Here is a 24,050-nt window from a genome sequence, read left to right on the forward strand (position 1 = left end):
GCTGGGAAGGGCCTAATAACCATGGGCCCTCCAAGCCTGATAGTACCATTTCCCCATTGTCTGCTTTGCCTTGGCTGGTTATAAAAATAGGGGGGAGCCCTCTACAATTTTTTTTTTAATTTATTTATTTTGATCATAGCAGAATAAAGGCATCTTCTCCATGCAATAAAGGTTATAGATTGGTTGCGCTGCAGCCTTTCAACAAACTTTATTAGCAAACAAACAGCATTCAAACTCGGAAACAGACTTTTTTTAAACGTCTGTGTTGGAGTTCGAGCCCCAGTGTCCAGTATGAACCCCGAACTTTACAGTCCGGCTTCCCTCATCTCCAGTCATAACACAATATATTATAACTTTCATGCAGACACTTAGCCAATATAATATTAGGACTTATGAAATATTTTAATCTAGTACCTTGCATATTTAGTATAAGATATAACATATCTGTTGATAATAATACTCAAGGGTAATTCACTTCAGTACTTAAGACAATGTCTTGAACAACAGACAAGGAGAATGTACAAGACAAGATGAGATAAAAGTTCCCTCGCACTCCTAGACCTGAAGTGCTGAGATAAAGTCCACGACACTGCCTCTTTATATCCAGAGACGTTCCCGTTCTTAAAATCAGGTATTCAGAGCACCACCGGTGCGGACTCTACTAACTCCACAGTGATCGTGACAAGGCGCCACTCGACCGCCACAGGTCTGACCCTGCGTCCACTTTTGAAACGTGGAGGTTTCAGTCACTCAGTGTTATTAATAGATATTCACATATAACAATACCTATATAGGTATATAAGGCAACAATAAATATTATCTATATGGGATCAGGGGGCGTGTACCTGGGTGTAGTGTATAATAACCTATCATTTGTCTTCAGACCACAAATGACTGTCGACCACACTTAGTTGGACTCCCTTATACACACTCAGGATTTTATATACTGTATAATCCGTATACATTCACTCAAGAAACCCATTCAAGGAGCCTCATTGCAACATAAAACATATATTTTATGGCATTTTAGTTTTACAATTTTAAAAGACAGACAAATGGAAATGACACAATTACCAGCAGACAAAGTCCAACAAAGTACAAAAGGCAAAATCAAACAAGGTACCGGAATAAAATCTACAAAAATTAATCTTATTTTGGGTTAATCCAGCGGATTCCTTAATTAGTATTTACATAGGTGACATCGCCCATTATTAGTTTGCAGATTATATAATATATACACCTGTTGTACTGAAATAACATAAGAGTACATGCCCCCGATCAGGACCCGCTGCATCCTGGACTCAGCGGGTCTTGACCTGCAAGGCAGCGAGTCACCTCCGTAGGAGAACGCACGAGACTGCAGCGGCCTGTGCCCACGATCATGGTTCAGTGCGCTGCGGTCTCTCGCTTGTGTTCTCCCTACTCTGCAGCAAACAGTTGTCATGCCACGGCTCAGGAAAGCCACACCACAGGTCAATTTTTGCTGCGGGCCGCACATGCACAGTGGGCATGGGATTTCTAGAAATCCCATCCACTGTGTTAGTACTATACATTGCAGCGTTTTGGACGCATGCTTCATCCAAAACGCTGCAAACACTGATCGTGGGCACGCAGCCGAAGGCTATGTGCGCACATTGCGCCCTGACCAGTGCGGAAAAGAACGCACCCTCTGGCAGACGTGACGCTGCGTGTTGACAAAAACAATGCATCCAAAATGCATGTATTTTGGATGCATTTTGCATGCATTTTTGTCAGTGCGTTCCCTCGGCAATTCAGCTCTGCTACATGTCCGCTGACAGAAGACACATACAAAGCCGGGCAATGAGAATGAACTGCACCTGACTTCATTGTCATGCCACGGCTCTGTCTCTGTGTGCTGTCATGAACTCAGATGAACCTCCGAGGTTAGTGCCAGGACACAGGAGTCCGCAGCAGAGACGTCAGAGCTTCATCCCATTTCACTGACATCGCGCGTCTCTCTCTGTGTGGCAGCCTGATTTGCAGTCACACGTGAAGGACTCATCTGTGATCGAAAATCCCCTGAGTGACTGCAGTGAGCCGCGCGATCAGCTGTGCTTTCACTCAGGTTACTGCAGTCCTCCATCTGAGAGCGGTGGCTGCGAGTAACCTCAGTGACAGCACAGCTGATCGTGCGACTCACTTCAGTTGCTGCATGGAGCTCACAGGAGCGGCGGTGTTCCTGTAAGCTTCCGATGTAGCAGAGCTGGAAGCGTCGTGGGACCTTGCGTGGATTACGTCGGACTTGGAGGTGTTTTTGAGGGATTAATAAAGTGGTGAAAGAGGGTTTTTTTTGTCTTTCATTACAAATAAAGGATTTTTTGGGTGTATGTGTTTATTTTCTTTAACTTACAGGTTAATCATGGAAGGTATCTCGGGGAGACGCCTACCATGATTAACCTAAGTCTTTGTGGCAGCTATGGGCTGCTGCCATTAACTCCTTATTACCCCGTTTGCCACTGCACCAGGGCAATTCGGAATAAGCCGGGTAGAGTCCTGGGACTGTCGCATCTAATGGATGCGGCTGCTGGCTAATATTGTTAGGCTGGGGGGCTCCCCATAACGTGGAGCTCCCCATCCTGAGAATACCAGCCTTCAGTCGTGTGGCTTTACCTTGGCTGGTATCCAAATTGGGGGGGACCGCACGTTGTTTTTTTTTTTTATTTATTTATTTTTTTAACTGCTCGATATAGACACACCCACCGGCGGCTGTGATTGGTTGCAGTGAGACAGCTGTTACTCAGCGTGGGGGAGTGTCTGACTGCAACCAATCATTGGCGCCGGTGGGCGGAGGAAGCAGGGAATACGTCATGGATTAATAAGCGGCCGGCATTTTCAAAAGACGAGAAGCCGCCACAGTGTGAACGCCGTGCAGCGCCGCGCTGGTGATCGTGGATCGGTGAGTATGAGAGAGGGGGGGGAGACTGACCGACATTGACAGAGAGAGAGATAGAGACAGAGACAGAGAGAGAGACCGACTGGCAGACCGACAGAGAGAGAAAGACGAAAGACCTGCGTTTATTATGTCAAAAACACATGCAGGTCGCTATTAAAAAGCAAGTGAAACGCATTCTTTCATGAAAAATATGCATTTAGACATTTCTCATTGACTTCAATGTTATTAAAACGCTGCCAAAATGGCAAAAACAATTGACATGATGCTTCTTCAAACACAGGGATTTTGACAAATTTTCTGCAACTAAAATGCAGCGTTTGTAAATGCATCGTGCGCACAAGAACGCCCTCATTTCCATAGACTTTGCCTGGAAATCAAAACGCATGCAATTTTGCATTAAAACGCTGCAGCTCAAAACGCTACTGAAACGCATGAAAAAAAGCAAAGTGCGCACATAGCCTAAGGGCGCCTTTGCATGTTGCAACATCGCACGTGCGATGTTGGTGGGGTCAAATCGAAAGTGACGCACATCCGGCGTCACTTTCGACATCGTAGTGTGTAAATCCTAGATGATACGATTAACGAGCGCAAAAGCGTCGTTATCGTATCATCGGTGCAGGCTCCAACTTTTTCAAAATGATGCTGCCGCGACAGGTACGATGTTGTTCCTCGTTCCTGCGGCAGCTCACATCGCTGTGTATGAAGCCACAGGAGCGAGGAACATCACCTTACCTGCCGCCGGCGGCTATACGGAAGGAAGAAGGTGGGCGGGATGTTCACATCCTGCTCATCTCCGCCCCTCCGCTTTGATTGGCCGCCTGCCGTGTGACGTTGCTCTGACGTTGTACGACCCGCCCCCTTAGGAAGGAAGCGGGACGCAGGCTAGAGCGACGTCGCAGGACAGGTGAGTGCATGTGAAGCTGCCGTAGCGATAATGTTCGCTACGCCAGGAATCACAAGATATCGCTGCTGCGGCGGGGCGAGGACTATAGCGTACGACATCGCAGCATCGGCTTGCGATGTCGCAACGTGCAAAGCCCGCCTTAGAGTTCACTCCTCAAGCACCAGAAATTTTACATGAGAAACTACTTTAAAAGGGATTTCCCAGGTAGTTTTTCTTAAAGGGGATGTTCAGGCTTGAGGTTAACAACAGACCTTTGAATCCTAACAGGAACTTCACTGTGCGCTGTGAGGATTCGCATGTGCCGGTAGCAGGCAGCCGTGACCACAACAAGTATGTAACTTGCATACATGCGTTCAGGTGCTGAATAGAAGGGGGTGCAGAGTCACGCAATACAAGCGTATTGAGCCAGATCCTATAGTGGCTGGGAGTATGCAAATCAGTGTGTGAGGATTCAAAAGTCTGCAGTCACCTAGAGCAACTGCAGACTGTTACCTCAAGCCTGGAAAACCCCTTTAACAAACCTGAATTAAAATTCTGAAAAAAAAATAATATTTACACAGATTTTTCACAGGATTTATCACCAGAAAGCTCATAAAAAATTGCTTATTGTTTTGCATATTTTACACTGCACACTGTACATGAGTCTCCCGAATATACAGGGAGATGTCACAAGAGACAATCATTCCAGCGATGTGTCACTTACTGGGCTGTTTGCTTTCATTTTGATAAAATCAATGTTTTCTCTGCTGCAGATCTAGCAGTTATACAGAGCTCATGAACATGCTGGACTACCTGCAGCACGCCAAGTAGTCCTGTAATGATAATCTCCTGCTGATCACACAGTGATTTTATCAAAACCACACTAAGCAGCCCAGTTAGTGACACATCGCTAGAATCAGGAATTCTGCCCGTACGTTATGCAGATTAGGTGGCAAAAACCTGCTGACAGATTCCTTTTAAAGGATGAGTCAAATTCATTAAGAGGTAATGAATTTGGTGCATCTTACTCCAACGGGCGCTTCATGAAGTTTGGTATAGAAAAACACCAGTCTTCATTAAACACCAACAAAGGGTTACATGACATTAGCAGATACAAAGCAGGTGAGTGGTATACGTCACCAGGTTCACATGATGCTCATGGTCCTGGGTCGTCCATCGGCTGTTTTTTCATTCTGATGAAAATGTAGCGTTCTTATTTTGTTTCTCTCCGAAAATGTAAGAGTGCAGGGCTCCCCGGTTTATAATCCAAAGGCTCAGTCTTGTCCTTTTTCCTATATAAGAAATTAATAATGTTGCAGGGCTCCACGTATATATTCCCAGAGCTCCACTTACGTCTTTCTGGCTGCCATAGTTCGGCTCTATCGTCCTGCCTCTATAGTAAAAAAGTCACAAATGGCTGTAAATCTCCCAGGAGTGGTTTGTTTAGAGCCTTTGATCACTGTGACATCACAAAGTGATGACATAGATAAGTGGGCGGGGCACCTTTATTTAGTCATCAGGTGTGGTCGTGATGACATAGGCAAGCGCGTGGGGCCCCTTTATGTAGTCATTGGGTGTGGTAGGATGCAATTTGCATATTCTATTCTGTTGGATGGAATTTGCATATTTCATGATGCCATAAACCTCTGATGTCACCACAATGAGAACAGACATGAACATTCCATTCGGTGCCCGGCTGTTATCGTCATCTGAACTGTCCATGACTGATGGGCACAGATGTCAGTTTTCAGTTTTCTTGTCTAGTTACAAAGCAGAGGACTTAGTGCTATAAAAGGCAAATGTGCGATCAATGGTTCCCCTGAATTCACAGCTCTAGAGCTGGCAGATAAGCCACTAAGGATTCTGGCAAAATTGATTGACATGTTACACCAAATAAAAACTCTGAAATTTTAGAAATCCGGTTGAGACCCCTGGAGATGAAATGGGGGCTGTGTCTTGTGTTATACAGCCTTGTACGAAAAAACTTAAAATAAATGGTACGCTCCAATAAACTATATTATGTGTGCAGTGTATCACAACATGTCTCCTTTAGGTGATTTTGGTCCTGCGGTCATGCTTTGCACAGTACATCTCCTCTCTTATCCCGTTATATACAGCCACTTACTACAGTACATCACTCCTCTCAGCCTCATCCAGCAGTACATGGCTCCTATCATCTACTGTACATACAGCCTCCTCCTCTAGTACATGGCTCCTACAATCTATATACAGCCTCCTCCTCTAGTACATGGCTACTCTCATCTATATGCAGCCTCCTCCTCTAGTACATGGCTACTCTCATCTATATGCAGCCTCCTCCTCTAGTACATGGCTACTCTCATCTATATGCAGCCTCCTCCTCTAGTACATGGCTACTCTCATCTATATGCAGCCTCCTCCTCTAGTACATGGCTACTCTCATCTATATGCAGCCTCCTCCTCTAGTACATGGCTACTCTCATCTATATGCAGCCTCCTCCTCTAGTACATGGCTCTTCTCATCTATATACAGTCCCCTCCTCTAGTACATGGCTACTCTCATATATGTACAGTCCCCTCCTCTAGTACATGGCTTCTCTCACCTATATACAGTCCCCTCCTCTAGAACATGGCTCGGCTGCCTAATCCTCCCCCTCATGCAGGACAGCACCCCTAGTTCCTCTTCAGATCAGTTGAGCCCGGCGCTGTGATCCAGGAGGCTCTGCTTCTTCCTGCAGCATCATCATCGCTGTAGCCATGACCGAGCTCCCGTGCTGTTAGTTCACTTTCCAGTAGTAAAGATGGTAGAGCAAATGGAAACGACAGTTAGTGGGAAAAGTGAAGAAAACTTTCTCTATGATCTGCTGATAAATACGGAGTGACGCCCGAGTAGCAGGTATGCGGCTGATACCAAAGAGTTGTGATCAGTCAGCAGCTGTTCCCAGTGGGAACATACATTGTTGGACTGGACAGGAAACGTAGTGATGAAATCACAGCAGTCTGGAAGTTTTAGTTCCACAGTTTGATAAGTCTAAGTGTGCCCATAGGAAACAGGTGTGCACACTTGGTATAGCCACTGGGGCACCTGCTGCTGCTGGTAAGCAAACCCCTCATCCCCCTGCTGCTGTGGCCGGCAATGCCTCATCCCTCTGCAACTGTGCCTTGCAATGTGCCCCTCTGCTACTATTGTGACAGCCAGGGTTATGGGGTACTCGGTCCCGGGCAGTGTATAACTGGAGAATGTCACTTTGGTGGCCGTTGCCCGCTTCCGTGCCCTGGGCCCTTTTTATAAAGGGGAAAAATTTACGGGGAATTAGATTAGTGTTCACATGTGATGCCACTTGCGATGTTGCGATTATGTAGATGGAGCCGCCACTGCACAATGTCCGCTACTGGGGCTGGTGTTAATGGCAGCCTGGATGCTACACCCTCTGCAAGCAGGGTCGGGCCCCAGAGGGTAGGTGTAATGACAAGTGTCGGAAGAAGGTAGTCCACACAAGGGGTTTAGAGCAACTGGTTCTTTACTCACTTTCTGGCGGTATCTGGTCACCCGAGGCCGGCTGGTTTCACCTTCAGGTTCCCTTTGTCCCAGTGCCAGTGTAGTAATCTGGTATACCTTCTTCCCCTGCACCTGTCTCTGGTTGGTGGGTCCCCATGGCGTAGAGCAACTGGGAGTCCCCGTCCGGTGGTTTTCCACTGCTGTCTATATGACGGTAGCTTGAACCCTGTGGGGTTGGAGTCTCTGGTCCTGTCCCCAGTTCTCCCTTTGCTACTGAGTCTTGGATTTTTTAAAGTCAGCGAGGTCCTTGATGATCCCCTCGCTGTGCAGGTGTTATCAGGTCTGCTTGACCTAGGGTCCTGTACCCCGTTGGTGTGTAGTTCCGGGAGTACTCCACCGGCAACTACCCTCCTGGGCACCGCACCAGGTTACTGGTCACTCCAAGTCAGTGCGTCTCCTCACGTCCACCTTCACTGCTCTCCTCCGACTCACTACTCTGACTACTGTCCACTGTCTGTCCATCCCACCCAGTCAACTAGTGGACTGGACTGACTCCATCTCTAGGCGGCCATCCATTGCTCTGACCCTAGCTTTGCACCATTCTATGGGAGATTGTTGGGGAAAAACTGGGATCACCTGGAGTGTTTGTGTGTTACCGGCACTGGTCTTCCGGGGCCCTAGCGGGTAGGCCCTGCATCCTGGTGGGGATGCAGAACCTTGTAGTTCCCTCATGGCTTCAGGGGCGCTACACTATGCCTGGCATTGTGCCCCTCGCCCTCTGCGACTGAATCTGGCCTTGTGCCCCTTTGCTTCTTGCACCTATCAGCGCTACTCTTCTACTTACGCTTAGCAAGCTACCCTTCAGCAACTGCGCCTGGGAGCATGTCCCTCGCCCCTCAGCTACCTACACCTGGCAACGTTCCCCTCTGCAACTGTTCCTGGCAATGTGTGCCTTGCCCCTCTTCTACAGCAACTGGCATTTTGCCACTCACCCCTCTGCTATAGGCATGGTATTGTGCCTCTTTTCCCTCTGCTACTGTGACAGGCATTGTGCCCCCTGCACCTCTGTACTGTGCCTGGCATTGTGCCCCCTGCACCTCTGTACTGTGCCTGGCATTGTGCCCCCTGCACCTCTGTACTGTGCCTGGCATTGTGCCCCCCGCACCTCTGTACTGTGCCTGGCATTGTGCCCCCTGCACCTCTGTACTGTGCCTGGCATTGTGCCCCCTGCACCTTTGTACTGTGCCTGGCATTGTGCCCCCTGCTTCTCTGCCTGGCAGTGTGCCACTTGCCCCTCTGCTACTCTGCCTGGCATTGTGCCCCTTGCCCCTCTATTACAGCCAGTGCCGGACTGGGATTGATATTCAGCCCTGGCATTTGAGAGCACACAGGCCACTTGCTGTTCCGTTAATGTGGGTTGTGGCTCTTTAGGTGACATCAGAGTTACAGAATACAAGCTGCTGTAAACTGCACTTTGTCATCTACACGCAGAACTGAACTGACATGTGGAATAGGAGTTTATGTTAGGAAAATTTGGATTTCTTTTGACTGGAGGGAGGTAGATGTTTGTGCTAAAATGCTTCCACAATCGATTCATAGAACTAATAAAAGCTGCCCTTACATCACTAGCGGACAGAGACAGAAAAAGGGTCCTTGTATACAAACAATGTATGGGCCCATTGCAGTGCAATGGCTCATCAAAATGCACAATTTCACCTGCTTTGGAGGTGGTCATAGACCCCATAACCTATTGGGTGGCTGCACAAGGTTGCACTGATGATATGACCGCCCCTGCCCCACACCAGCCTGTGACAAGCCAGAGGTACAATGTATCATCATAGTATCATAGTATCATAGTTTTTAAGGTTGAAGGGAGACTCTAAGTCCATCTAGTTCAACCCGTAGCCTAACATGTTGATCCAGAGGAAGGCAAAAAAACCCCAATGTGGCAAACAAGTTCCAATGGGGAAAAAATTTCCTTCCTGACTCCACATCCGGCAATCAGACTAGTTCCCTGGATCAATACCCTGTCATAAAATCTAATATACATAACTGGTAATATTAAATTTTTCAAGAAAGGCATCCAGGCTCTGCTTAAATGTTAGTAGTGAATCACTCATTACAACATCATGCGGCAGAGAGTTCCATAGTCTCACTGCTCGTACAGTAAAGAATCCTTGTCTGTGATTATGATTAAACCTTCTTTCCTCAAGACCTAGCGGATGCCCCCGTGTTCCAGTCGCAGGCCTAGGTGTAAAAAGATCTTTGGAAAGGTCTCTGTACTGTCCCCTCATATATTTATACATTGTGATTATCACACTGGTTAGATCATGTAATGTATCACACTGGTTAGATCAGCTGATAACAGCTATGCCAGCAATGTAATCATTACATTATCTCCCAAGCCAGTATGTAATGTATCACGCAATTCCTTTATAATGAATTTTACACATACACATGTGGTCAAAACTCTTGGTACCCCTCGTTTAAGAAAAAGAAAAACTCACAATGGTCACAGAAAGAACTTGAATCTGAGAAAAGTTATAATAAATAAAAAAATCTATGAAAATGAGCAAATAAAAGTCAGACATTGCTTTTCTGCTACCACAGAATTTTTTAAATAATAAAACTCATGAAACAGGCCTGGACAGAAATGATGGTACCCCTGAAAATAATGTGACAAGAGGGACATGTTAAATCAAGATGTGTCAACTGATTACAATATTGTAGACATCTGTGATGCTAATCAGTCAGTGGGCCTGTATATAGGGCCACAGATACTCACTGTGCTGTTTGGTGACATGGTGTGTACCACACTCAACACGGACAAGAGGAAGCAAAGGAAAGAGTTGTCTTAGGAGCTTAGAAAGAAAATTATAGACAATCATGTTAAAGCTAAAGGTTATAAGATCATCTCCAAGCAGCTTAATGTTCATGTGACTACAGTTGCACATATTATTCAGGAATTTAAGATCCATGGGACTGTAGCCAACCTTCCTGGATGTGGCTGCAGGAGGGAAAATTGATGGCAAATCAAAAAGACGGATAATATGAATAGTAACAAAAGAGCCCAAAAATACTTCTGAAGAGATTACAGGTGAACTTCAAGCTCAAGGAACATCAATGATGGGTCGCACAATCCGTCGTTGTTTGAGCTTTATGAGACTTTATGAGAGATGAACAAGGAGGACATCATTATTAAAAAAAAACAAAAAACGACTGGAATTTGTCAAACTAAATGTTTACAAGTCACAAAGCTTCTGGGAGAATGTCCTATGGACAGATAAGACAAAAATGGAACTTATTGGCAAGGCACATCAGCTCTTATTTCACAGATGGAAAAATGAAGCATATCAAGAAAAGAACACCATCCCTACTGTGAAACATGGAGGAGGCTCTGTTATGTTCTGGAGCTGCTTTGCTGCATCTCACATACTATTCACAGGGTTTTACAAAAAGTAATAAATGTGTAATATCAGCGCTGATAAATAATGCTGAGTGCACTTTTTGGACACAACAGCATTGTTTGAATCCATTTGTAAATATGAAAGAAATTGCATTTGTGGCATTTAAGGTTGCAATATATATGATGTATTGATATGCTTATTTGTTGTATGCAATATGATAGAATAGGTATGAATATTCACCAAACGATATGTAGTATTATACAAGTTAATTCAAATTATGTGCTTTTTGCGTTGTGGAACCTTTAATCATGGTATTTGTACCTGGGGAACCGTTTAGAAATGAGGGACCGCATGTGTGCACTGCATAATGCTGCATCCCCGCTTTGATAACGTCATTTCCGGTTGTTGAAGCGCAGGCTTGAGTTTCACTACATTTATAGTTAATGACCATAAAGTCTGCATAGCGCAGCGACGCTCTGCACTAGACACTTGATCGCTACTTTGATATAAAGCCACGTGTTAAGGAGGGTGGAGCATTCAGTTCCAGGGGACTCCTTCCTGGCTGATCGGTAATGGCGGCGATTCCACGTGGTGTAAGGATCCTTATAAGGACAAAATGGTATCTTCATCTCAGTCTGGTAGGACACCTGTTTAGCTTTATGATAATTGTTTCTCTTTCTCTCTGATAGGGCTAATGTTTTATTGGGGTGATATATATAGACCCACAGAGCATTAGGGGAGGCTTTCTCCTGATGAAGCCAGCTTGACTGGCGCAACGTGTCGGGCTCTTTCACTTGGACTCCTGGATCATGCATTGCAGCCTTGGTAATCCTCTCAGAGGCTGTTGAGACTTAATACTGGCTATTTTAGCCTTTGACATAAACCCCCCTTTTTTTTTTGGGACTTTTTGATAGTCTCATGGCTTCTAATAACAACTGGGTGCTATGCTGGCAACCTTAGAGTATGGATGGGGAATATTTATAAATTTATATAGAACTCCCAGACGGAGGTCAGGATATATTATTGTCAGGATTGTTATTTATACCCCAAAATAACTCTAATTATGTATAGATGTGATCCATGCAGGAGACAGTGTTTATTGTTCATGTCTGTTTTTAAATGATTTTAATTGTGAATGTTTTTTGCCACCCTATATCAATAAATATTATGTAACGTTTGCACAAATCAAGGTCCATTCCAATAATTATTTATTTGAAAATCTGGTGCCTATTTTGCACCATTATTGGTGTGTAGATGAACAAGGAGGACATCATTATAAATAAAAAAAAAAAAAAAAAAATCATAAAAAAGCCAGACTGGAATTTGTCAAACTACATGTTTACAAGCCACAAAGCTTCTGGGAGAATGTCCGATGGACAGATAAGACAAAAATGGAACTTTTTGGCAAGGCACATCAGCTCTAAGTTCACAGATGGAAAAATGAAGCATATCAAGAAAAGAACACCATCCCTACTGTGAAACATGGAGGAGGCTCTGTTATGTTCTGGAGCTGCTTTGCTGCATCTGACAAAGGGTATCTTGAATATGTGCAGGGTACAATGATATTTCAAGACTATATACAGTATATAATGTATACTTCCCAGTGTCCGAAAGCTTGGTCTCAGTCGCAGGTCATGGGTCTTGCAACAATATGACACAAAACACCCAGCTAAAAACACCCAAGAATGGCGAAGAGGAAAACATTGGACTATCCTTAAGTGGCCTTGACCTATGAGCCCTGACCTAAATCCTATTGAGCATCTTTCGAAAGAGCTGAAATATGCCGTCTGGAAAAGACAGCCTTCAAACAGGAGACAACTGGAGAAGTTTGCTCTCGAGGAGTGGCCAAAATACCTGTCGAGAGATGCAGAAGTCTCATTGACAGTTACAGGAATTGTTTGATTGCAGGGATTGCCTCAAAAGATTCTGCAACAAAAAAACGGATTTTTGTGTACTCACCGTAAAATTGTTTTCTCTTAGCCATCATTGGGGGACACAGGACCATGGGGTGCGGAGCTCAGGAACTCACACTGTTCTCCTCCTTGCAATCAGCAAGGGACTTTCTGCACCGTCTTTTCTCCCTTTGTCTGGGAAACCAGTCAGGGACGATCTCATCTTAAACACTGCTTCAGTCCAGGCAGTAGAAATAGCAGAGTCAGCCTGCTGTGCGATCACACAGTGCAATGTTCAACTCAGAGCCTGCAAAGAGGGGCTGAGGAATTGTGCTTCTGCCCTGGACTCTGGAAAATCGGTGTCTGTGGGACCCGTCGTCCAGTAAAAGACAGCCCAGGATCCAGCGTCGCAGGAGGGGGTACGTGGAAGCAGCACTCCGCGTTCCCGCCCGTTGAAGGTATTGGGAGATCGGTACCAAAAGGAGACCGTCGCCCTAAAAAAATAACAAAACCTTGGAAGATGTGCCTCCTACAGACACTAGCTTTCTGCAATCAGAGCACGCAGCTGGAGCAAATAAACAGAGCAAATAAACAGTGTGAGTTCCTGAGCTCCGCACCCCATGGTCCTTTGTCCCCCAATGAGGCGCAGAGAAATATTAAATTAAGGAAGGACTCATCATTTCTGTCCAGGCCTATTTCAGGGGTTATTTTTTTAATTTTGTGGAAGCAGAAAAGCAATGTCTGACTTTCATTTGTTTATTTTCATACATTTTTTATTTGTTATTACTTTTGTAAGATTCAAGTTATTTCTGTGAGCATTTTGGGTTTTTCTTTCATTAAACAAGGGGTACCAACAATTTTGACTACGTGTGTATCTATACTTGACAACTTGAGAAGGGCACATGTAGGCAGTTCCAAAGTGTTTTCCGTGCATCTTTCCTATTCATAAAGGGCATGCTCCTTTTGGGATCTGGATCACTCAAGCCTCCAATGGTGGTATCTACTGTCATATATATATATATATATATATATATATATATAAAAAAATATATATACAGTTAGGTCCAGAAATATTTGGACAGTGACACAATTTTCGCGAGTTGGGCTCTGCATGCCACCACATTGGATTTGAAATTAAATCTCTACAACAGAATTCAAGTGCAGATTGTAACGTTTAATTTGAAGGTTTGAACAAAAATATCTGATAGAAATTGTAGGAATTGTACACATTTCTTTACAAACACTCCACATTTTAGGAGGTCAAAAGTAATTGGACAAATAAACCAAACCCAAACAAAATATTTTTATTTTCAATATTTTGTTGCGAATCCTTTGGAGGCAATCACTGCCTTAAGTCTGGAACCCATGGACATCACCAAACGCTGGGTTTCCTCCTTCTTAATGCTTTGCCAGGCCTTTACAGCCGCAGCCTTCAGGTCTTGCTTGTTTGTGGGTCTTTCCGTCTTAAGTCTGGATTTGAGCAAGTGAAATGCATGCTCAATTGGGTTAAGATCTGGTGATTGACTTGGCCATTGCAGAATGTTCCACTTTTTTGCACTCATGAACTCCTGGGTAGCTTTGGTTGTATGCTTGGGGTCATTGTCCATCTGTACTATGAAGCGCCGTCCGATCAACTTTGCGGCATTTGGCTGAATCTGGGCTGAAAGTATATCCCGGTACACTTCAGAATTCATCCGGCTACTCTTGTCTGCTGTTATGTCATCAATAAACACAAGTGACCCAGTGCCATTGAAAGCCATGCATGCCCATGCCATCACGTTGCCTCCACCATGTTTTACAGAGGATGTGGTGTGCCTTGGATCATGTGCCGTTCCCTTTCTTCTCCAAACTTTTTTCTTCCCATCATTCTGGTACAGGTTGATCTTTGTCTCATCTGTCCATAGAATACTTTTCCAGAACTGAGCTGGCTTCATGAGGTGTTTTTCAGCAAATTTAACTCTGGCCTGTCTATTTTTGGAATTGATGAATGGTTTGCATCTAGATGTGAACCCTTTGTATTTACTTTCATGGAGTCTTCTCTTTACTGTTGACTTAGAGACAGATACACCTACTTCACTGAGAGTGTTCTGGACTTCAGTTGATGTTGTGAACGGGTTCTTCTTCACCAAAGAAAGTATGCGGCGATCATCCACCACTGTTGTCATCCGTGGACGCCCAGGCCTTTTTGAGTTCCCAAGCTCACCAGTCAATTCCTTTTTTCTCAGAATGTACCCGACTGTTGATTTTGCTACTCCAAGCATGTCTGCTATCTCTCTGATGGATTTTTTCTTTTTTTTCAGCCTCAGGATGTTCTGCTTCACCTCAATTGAGAGTTCCTTAGACCGCATGTTGTCTGGTCACAGCAACAGCTTCCAAATGCAAAACCACACACCTGTAATCAACCCCAGACCTTTTAACTACTTCATTGATTACAGGTTAACGAGGGAGACGCCTTCAGAGTTAATTGCAGCCCTTAGAGTCCCTTGTCCAATTACTTTTGGTCCCTTGAAAAAGAGGAGGCTATGCATTACAGAGCTATGATTCCTAAACCCTTTCTCCGATTTGGATGTGAAAACTCTCATACTGCAGCTGGGAGTGTGCATTTTCAGCCCGTATTATATATATAATTGTATTTCTGAACATGTTTTTGTAAACAGCTAAAATAACAAAACTTGTGTCACTGTCCAAATATTTCTGGCCCTGACTGTATATACAAACACACTGTATAATATATATACAGGGTGGCCCAAAAGTAGGTGGACAGTATGTGTAATAGGGATATTTATCAAACATGGTTTAAAGTTGCCCTTAGCAACCAATCAGATTACACCTTTCATTTTCCAAAGATTCTGTGAAGGATGAAAAGTAGAATCTGAATAGCTGCTAAGGGCAACGGAGAAAGTTTCACTTTACACCATGTTTGATAAATCTCCCCCTTCATAATTCATAACCCTATTACACATACTGTCCACCTACGTTTGGACCACCCTGTGTGTGTATACAGTTAGGTCCAGAAATATTTGGACAGTGATACAATTTTCGCGAGTTGGGCTCTGCATGCCACCACATTGGATTTGAAATGAAACCTCTACAACAGAATTCAAGTGCAGATTGTAACGTTTAATTTGAAGGTTTGAACAAAAATATCTGATAGAAATTGTAGGAATTGTACACATTTCTTTACAAACACTCCACATTTTAGGAGGTCAAAAGTAATTGGACAAATAAACCAAACCCAAAAAAAAATTTTTTATTTTCAATATTTTGTTGCGAATCCTTTGGAGGCAATCACTGCCTTAAGTCTGGAACCCATGGACATCACCAAACGCTGGGTTTCCTCCTTCTTAATGCTTTGCCAGGCCTTTACAGCCGCAGCCTTCAGGTCTTGCTTGTTTGTGGGTCTTTCCGTCTTAAGTCTGGATTTGAGCAAGTGAAATGCATGCTCAATTGGGTTAAGATCTGGTGATTGACTTGGCCATTGCAGAATGTTCCACTTTTTTGCACTCATGAACTCCTGGGTAGCTTTGGCTGTATGCTTGGGGTCATTGTCCATCTGTACTATGAAGCACCGTCCGATCAACTTTGCGGCATTTGGCTGAATCTGGGCTGAAAGTATATCCCGGTACACTTCAGAATTCATCCGGCTACTCTTGTCTGCTGTTATGTCATCAATAAACACAAGTGACCCAGTGCCATTGAAAGCCATGCATGCCCATGCCATCACGTTGCCTCCACCATGTTTTACAGAGGATGTGGTGTGCCTTGGATCATGTGCCGTTCCCTTTCTTCTCCAAACTTTTTTCTTCCCATCATTCTGGTACAGGTTGATCTTTGTCTCATCTGTCCATAGAATACTTTTCCAGAACTGAGCTGGCTTCATGAGGTGTTTTTCAGCAAATTTAACTCTGGCCTGTCTATTTTTGGAATTGATGAATGGTTTGCATCTAGATGTGAACCCTTTGTATTTACTTTCATGGAGTCTTCTCTTTACTGTTGACTTAGAGACAGATACACCTACTTCACTGAGAGTGTTCTGGACTTCAGTTGATGTTGTGAACGGGTTCTTCTTCACCAAAGAAAGTATGCGGCGATCATCCACATCCGTGGATGCCCAGGCCTTTTTGAGTTCCCAAGCTCACCAGTCAATTCCTTTTTTCTCAGAATGTACCCGACTGTTGATTTTGCTACTCCAAGCATGTCTGCTATCTCTCTGATGGATTTTTTCTTTTTTTTCAGCCTCAGGATGTTCTGCTTCACCTCAATTGAGAGTTCCTTAGACCGCATGTTGTCTGGTCACAGCAACAGCTTCCAAATGCAAAACCACACACCTGTAATCAACCCCAGACCTTTTAACTACTTCATTGATTATAGGTTAACGAGGGAGACGCCTTCAGAGTTAATTGCAGCCCTTAGAGTCCCTTGTCCAATTACTTTTGGTCCCTTGAAAAAGAGGAGGCTATGCATTACAGAGCTATGATTCCTAAACCCTTTCTCTGATTTGGATGTGAAAACTCTCATATTGCAGCTGGGAGTGTGCACTTTCAGCCCATATTATATATATAATTGTATTTCTGAACATGTTTTTGTAAACAGCTAAAATAACAAAACTTGTGTCACTGTCCAAATATTTCTGGACCTAACTGTATATATATATATATATGACACTTTCTATAGCAAGAAATGACTCCATATATAATATAGTAATGACAGAGGACACTCGATAAGGAAAACTGGTGAAGAAAATCAGAAGGAATGACATTAGAGATAGAAAGGGGTTTAACTGCACTCCCAATATCAAATGAGAGGGGGCACTATCTGGTGGAATCAGTCCCATATATACACCAAAATATGAATCCAAACAGAGCCGCCATTACAACCATGACTGGTGTACCAGGCCCGGCGAAGGGGGGGGGGGGGGGTACTTACATAACTTTATTAAGCCCCGGCCCACCCTCGTCACAGGGCCTACGGGCGGCACTGTACCTTTAAATCTTTCTTTCTGGACGCTTCAGACATTGCAACGCAGCACGCTGTGCGTGGTCAGGTCCTGACAGATCATCTGCGTGAAGAGGATTCCGGCATCTTCTCTGCTCTCCAGACAGGACCTGCGGAGATCAGTGCAGGCTCTGCCCCCTCCACCTCCTGTGCCGATTCATGGCTTCTCTCCTTGACATGGAGCACCTTGCCAGTCAGAGGCTGGTAAGATGGATGTGTGGTGACAGCTCGTGATAGGGGTCCGGGTCTGCTATACTGTGCACTGTGGTGGGCTGGATGGAGGACTAATAGAGGGTCTGCTCTTCGGTATGTTATTAGGGGCTGGGAGGCTGTGTATATTATAACATGCTGAGGGTGTTGAGCGGTCTTTATTATATGAGCCTGGGGATTTATTGCTGTTAATTATGAGGGGCTGAGGTCTGCTACACTTTATCCTGTGAGAAGAGGTGCTGCACTCTCTACTGTTAAGGTCGAGGGGCATGTGTCCTGTGTGTTGCACTGTATACTGGGGACATGTTGCCCTGTGTACAGTGTGTTGCACTGTATATATTGGGGTGCTGGTGTGTGTTAGGCCCCTTTACACATCCATATACAGTGTGTCCACTACCATTAACTTGAGAACGGCGGCAGCTATAGGCATAGAAGTGGTGTCTAGGTTTAGTAAATTAGCCATGCGTTACGCAATGAAACCACCTATAGCGCCACCTGGTGGAAAACTGAGTTAGCATTTTTATCTCGAAAATGGAACGATATAAGAGGAAAAAAAAAGTGAATTACAAAGTTGTAGGGCATCATCAATTCAATACGAATCGACACCTTGCATTCAGAAATGCTATGATTAGAACGCGTAAAACTCACAAGGCTGCAGTGGCTTTTCTACACCCTTAACCGCAACCCGCAGGCGGCGTCACATACACTAACTTTCACCCCTACTTTAAATAATTCCCCTTTTACAAGAAAAGCCCCAGGGCACGGGATCAGGCAACGGCCAGCAGAGTGACATTTCCATTTGCAACCGCCCGGGACAGAGTACCCTCTTCCCTTGGCGACACAGTGTAAAACTCACAAGGTTGCGGACTGCGGACATGAAGCAATACCTCATGGAGACCTTCCTACAAGTCATTGGGTATGGTGGCTCCGTGGAGTGGCCTCCACGCTCACCTCACCTGCCCCCATTGGACTTCTTTCCGTGAGGTCACATCAAACAGGTGTATGCGACCCCTCCACCAACATTGCAGGACCTATGACGATGTATCACAGTGCAAACGTGTCACCTACCATATTGCACAACGTGCAGCAAGATACAGTATGCTGTCCAGATGTGCATTGCAGCTGACAGTGGCCACTTTAAGCATCAAAGTTAAATGAGCGCCATATGCGTGACCAGCATTCACTGTTTTGGGGGGAGGGGGGGGGTCATGGGCTTCATATCATAGAATTTCTGTATGAAAGGTGTTTATTCGTATTGAATTGATGATGCCCTACAACGTTGTAATTAACTTTTTTTCTCTATCTCATTCCATTTGAGATAAAAATGCTAACTCCGTTGTTTTCCACCAGGTGGCGCTATAGGTGGTTTCATTGCATAGCGCATGGCTACTTTACTATACCTAGACACCACTTCTATGCCTATAGCTGCCGCCGTTCTCAAGTTAATGGCGGTGGACACACTGTACATGAGTGGTTCGCTTTGTTTTGACGTGACGTGTTTATTTTCCTCACCCATTCGTGTGTATGTACATTATTAAAACTATGTGCTCAGTGTGCCATCCATGTTTTTTCGGTATGCATATATAGAAAATGAAATTACAAAGTTTCTCCTATACTTTGCAATGTTAAACACGTGCAGCACACGGACTGTACACTGCGGCCATCCATGTGCTGTTTGTTTTTTTTCACAGATCCATAGACTTGTATCAGCCTTTGTCATTAGTTCTGCTAGAAAAATACGGACTCGTGGGAAGTACCATAGGTTAAAATGGGTACATGTGGCATCTCTGTAGTAAGCTCGGTTCTGATCTCGTATCTCTGTAGTAAGCTTAGTTCTGATCTTGTATCTCTCTAATAATCTCGGGTCTGTTCCCCTATCTCTGTAGTAAGCTCGGTTTTGTTCCCATATCTTTGTAAACCCTCAGTTCTGTTCCCCTATCTCTGTAGTAAGCTCGGCTCTGCTCCCATATCTCTGCAATAAGCTCGGTTCTGTTCCTGTATCTCTGTAGTAAGCTTGGTTCTGGCTCCCATATCTTATTGATCTTGTAGCTCTGTAGTAAGCTCAGTTATGCTCCCATATCTCTGTAGTTAGCTCAGTACAGAGGAGCAGTGTGGGGGGATATAATACAGAAGAGCAGTGTGTGTGGGAGATCTATTATACAAAGGAGCAGTGCGTGAGAATATTATACACAGGGGCATGGTGTGGGGGAATATTATACAGAAAGGCAGTGTGTGGGGGGGATATTATATATGGGGCAGTGTGGGAGAGATATTATGGAGAGGGGCGGTGTAGAGGGTGTATTATCGAGAGGGGCAGGGTAGAGGATATATTATGGAGAGAGGCAATGTAGGGGTGTATTAATTTTCTGAGGGAAATACTTCATTTTCTGGGACAAGTTCAAGGGTGCTAACAATTTTGACTGATATATACACATTTTTCCCAAGAGTGGCGGTGAGGCTGTGGAAGGTTTGTGGGGTGGGGGGCAGAGCCTGTGCAGAGTCTCAAAAGGGGCCCCAAAATTTTGCCAGTATGGGGCCCTGAAATTCCTAATGGCGGTCCTGGGTGTGGTTATACAGAGCTCAGCATTCAGAGAACTGGTATACGTGCAGCAGATAAAACTGTTCTTTTTGTAAACAAAACTGCAGCATGAAGACCAGTAAGTGATTCATTGCTGGTAAAAAAAAGGTCTATGCCCCACTAAGGTCCTGAGGGCAGATTCTCTTTAAAAATCACAATTATTTTCTACATCCTAAATTGTACATGCCTTATGTGAATGAAGATATTCTAGACACCCTGTCAGATTGTTAGAAAAGTTATGTTAACCTTTGTTTGCTCCCTACAGTTTTGAGAAATTAATCTTTACGATTTGATCCAGAGGCAAAAAGGATCAACATAACTTCACAATATTTAGATTATTCTGTGTTTGACCTTGTGCCCAGAGAAACAACCTCTTCATATATTCTGAATATCTAAACTCTGCAATGACCAATGGAATATGGAATATCTGCAGGAAGCTATGTGCTGGTTTCTCCTTATTAACCACCCTGATGGCTTTTGAATGCATCCAATATGACATTACTTATGCAAACTCATGAATTGACCTCTATGGAGAGAATAACGTTTCTTACAAGAAAGTAAATAGTCAATTACCTTGTTATGAGGGTAATGACAGACTCCAGAATCAAGTAAACCTCTGAGAAGATTTCTAGTTTTGAGTCACTAGACTACAAATGTGTGATCCTGAAGGGCCAAAAAGCATCAACGTAGCCTGAATAACAGAACATTAGAGAGCTTGTCCACTACTCTTCTATTGATAGCCTATCCTTAGGATAGATCAATGTGTGATCAGCCAGGGTCTGACAACCCCCACCAATCAGCTGTCGTCAGTGCTGGCAGCCTGTGGCTGGAAATGCTCAGTTCCAGAGCTGCATCATCAACTGATAGCGGTAACCTGCCGAATCCCATTCAAATCAATGAGAGGCGGATGTGCAGCACCCGGCCGCTATCAGAAGATTGGGCAGCTCTGGAACTGAGCATTTCCGACTGCATGCTGCTGCCACCGGCACAGAGAACAGCTGATCAATAGTGGTGTGGGGTGTAAGACTTCTATTGTTGGTGGTGGTGTGGGGTGTAAGACTGCTGTTGAGACATTGATGACCTAGCCTAGGAGTGGGGAACCTCTGGCCCGTGATGACTTCCTACAGCCCCCGGGCAGATTCCCTGGGAACGCAGTGCTCGGGTGGGAGCCGCATTTTGTTAGCTGCCGGCCAGTTAAACCCTGTAAGCAGCGTTCAATGCTGAACACTGTGATGCATACACTGGAAGATTACGTGCTCGCGCTGACACAGCCAGCTTGAAGACATACTTTGTGGTCGGGGTAGGTGAAAAACGTGCTCTCATCCCACAGAGGAGAAGCAGCTGCCACAGTGTCTCCTAGTGCTTTCTGTGCACCTCCAGCGTCCCTCAGTGTCCCCTTGGCTGCCTGTGCCCACATCTAAGGAAAGCATGAGAGGAAGAAAAAAAAAAAAAAAAAAAAAAAGCACAGTGTGGTGAGGCCCCTTAAGCAATGAAGATGAGGATCCAGAGTCCGGAGGGGTCTAATCCCATACTGGTGCAGAGCATCAAGGAACACTGAAGACAATTAGAGGAGTGAGGAGTGCAGCACAAAGCATCAGGTATATTAAAACATCCAATTTATTGGTCTACATTTAAAAGAAGAAACGAGCATTTTTTTGACGCGTTTATGGCACAGATGTGCCCTTAGTCATAGCATAATCTATGACTAAGGGCACCACTGTGCCAGAAATGCATCAGAATTCTCATTTCGGCTTTTTAATGTGGAAAAATAAATTGGATGTTTTAATATGCTTTCATTGCCCGCATCTAAGTATATACCCCCAGCAATGTTTATGCCCCACAGCCATGTCTATGTCCCGCAGCTTTCTTAAGTGATTTATATTCCCTTACAGCCCTCCCCTATGATGTATAAGCCCCAGCCCCTCCTTTGATGTATATGCTGCCAGCATCTCCTGTGATGTATATACTCCATCCCCACAAACCTAGAAAAGCAGAATGAGGAACGTGAGTGGTTACTGACAACTGGGAACCTGGGGTAATCTCTCTCCCCCCCCCCCCCCCCCCCCCCCAACACCCCCCTACCCCCGTGAACTATCCCATTATTTGTACTGGTCTCAGGACATCAATTGGTGAGACCGTTCCTTTATTTCTCAGACACATGTAATGTTGTGTTTGCACTCTGCTGTATGTATACTTGGAGTTATTTATACAGCATAGATGTGATTGGTGGGTCTTGTGAATGTTATTTATGTCTAGTTTGAACACATGCGTCACAGACCACCGTGGTACCTGTTCACACAGGTTTTTCTTTTTGTGTGTTGTATGCCATTGGGTACTCCATTTTAATTGTGGTATTAAAAAAGAGAATTTTGTTTACTTACCGTAAATTCTTTTTCTTATAGTTCCGACATGGGAGACCCAGACCATGGGTGTATAGCTTCTGCCTCCGGAGGACACACAAAGTACTACACTAAAAGTGTAGCTCCTCCCTCCGAGCATATACACCCCCTGGATGACAAATCTAACCAGTTTAGTGCAAAAGCTGAAGGAGGACATCCACCCATAAGTAGAGATAGAGTAAAACCCGGAATAACCGGAACCTCTGTCTACAACAACAGCCGGTGAAAACACACAGAACAAGAACTGCCAACAGGAGCCCGTGGGAGCACGGGGGGTGTATAGGCAGAAGGGGAGGGGCTTAACACTTTTAAGTGTAATACTTTGTGCGGCCTCCGGAGGCATAGCCTATACACCTAATTGTCTGGGTCTCCCAATAGAGCGACAAAGAAATTCTCTTTTTCTTCATCGTTCCTTATGGTAGACCCAGACCATGGGACGTCTCAAAGCAGTCCATGGGTGGGAAATAAACAGAAAACTGAGAAGTAGGCAAAACCTAACTTCACAAATGGGCGACAGCCGCCTGAAGGATGCGTCTGCCCAAGCTCGCATCTGCCGAAGCATGAGCATGCACTTGGTAGTGCTTCGAAAAGGTGTGCAGACTAGACCAAGTGGCAGCCTGACAGACCTGCTGAGCCGTAGCCTGGTGCCTGAAAGCCCAAGAGGCACCGACAGCTCTGGTCGAGTGCGCCTTAATCCCCGGCGGGGGAGGCACCTGAGAACATTGGTAGGCATCGGATATGGCCGACCTAATCCAACGAGCCAGAGTCGGTTTAGAAGCCGAGAGACCCTTGCGCTGCCCTGTGGTTAGCACAAACAGAGAGGTGCACCGCCTGAGAGCGGCGGTGCGTGACACATAGATCCGGAGCGCCCGCACCAGATCTAAAGTATGCAACGCTTTCTCAAAGCGATGCACAGGGGCCGAACAAAGGGAAGGCAATGAAATGTCCTGGTTAAGGTGGAAAGAAGACACCACCTTAGGGAGAAAGTCCGGAGTCGGACGGAGAACCACCTTGTCTTGGTGAAAAACCAAAAAGGGTGACTCCGAAGAAAGCGTAGCCAAATCAGAGACTCTCCTGAGAGAGGTTATGGCCACCAGAAAGACCACTTTCTGTGAAAGTCGAAACAAAGCACCTCCCTAAGAGGCTCAAAGGGGGGTTTCTGTAAGGCAGTGAGGACCAGATTAAGGTCCCAGGGATCCAAAGGCCGCCGGTAAGGAGGAATGATGTGAGATGCGCCCTGCATGAAGGTGTGCACCTGGGCCAGTTGGGCGATACGCCGCTGGAACAACACTGA

The 24,050-nt window shown here is 45.0% G+C and overlaps 1 protein-coding gene across 1 annotated transcript in view; it reads right to left on the bottom strand.

Moving 5' to 3' along the window:
• Positions 1-5,222, bottom strand: part of ENOSF1 (enolase superfamily member 1) — a 125,911-nt gene extending 120,689 nt beyond the window's left edge. Inside the window, exon 1 of the mRNA XM_075314478.1 lies at positions 5,151-5,222. The gene's annotated coding sequence lies outside the window, so the exon portion shown is untranslated. The remainder of the gene's footprint in view (positions 1-5,150) is intronic.
• Between the last annotated feature and the right edge of the window lie 18,828 nt (positions 5,223-24,050).

This window comes from Anomaloglossus baeobatrachus, chromosome 6 (assembly GCF_048569485.1).
Source record: "Anomaloglossus baeobatrachus isolate aAnoBae1 chromosome 6, aAnoBae1.hap1, whole genome shotgun sequence".
Classification (NCBI taxonomy): Eukaryota; Metazoa; Chordata; class Amphibia; order Anura; family Aromobatidae; genus Anomaloglossus; species Anomaloglossus baeobatrachus.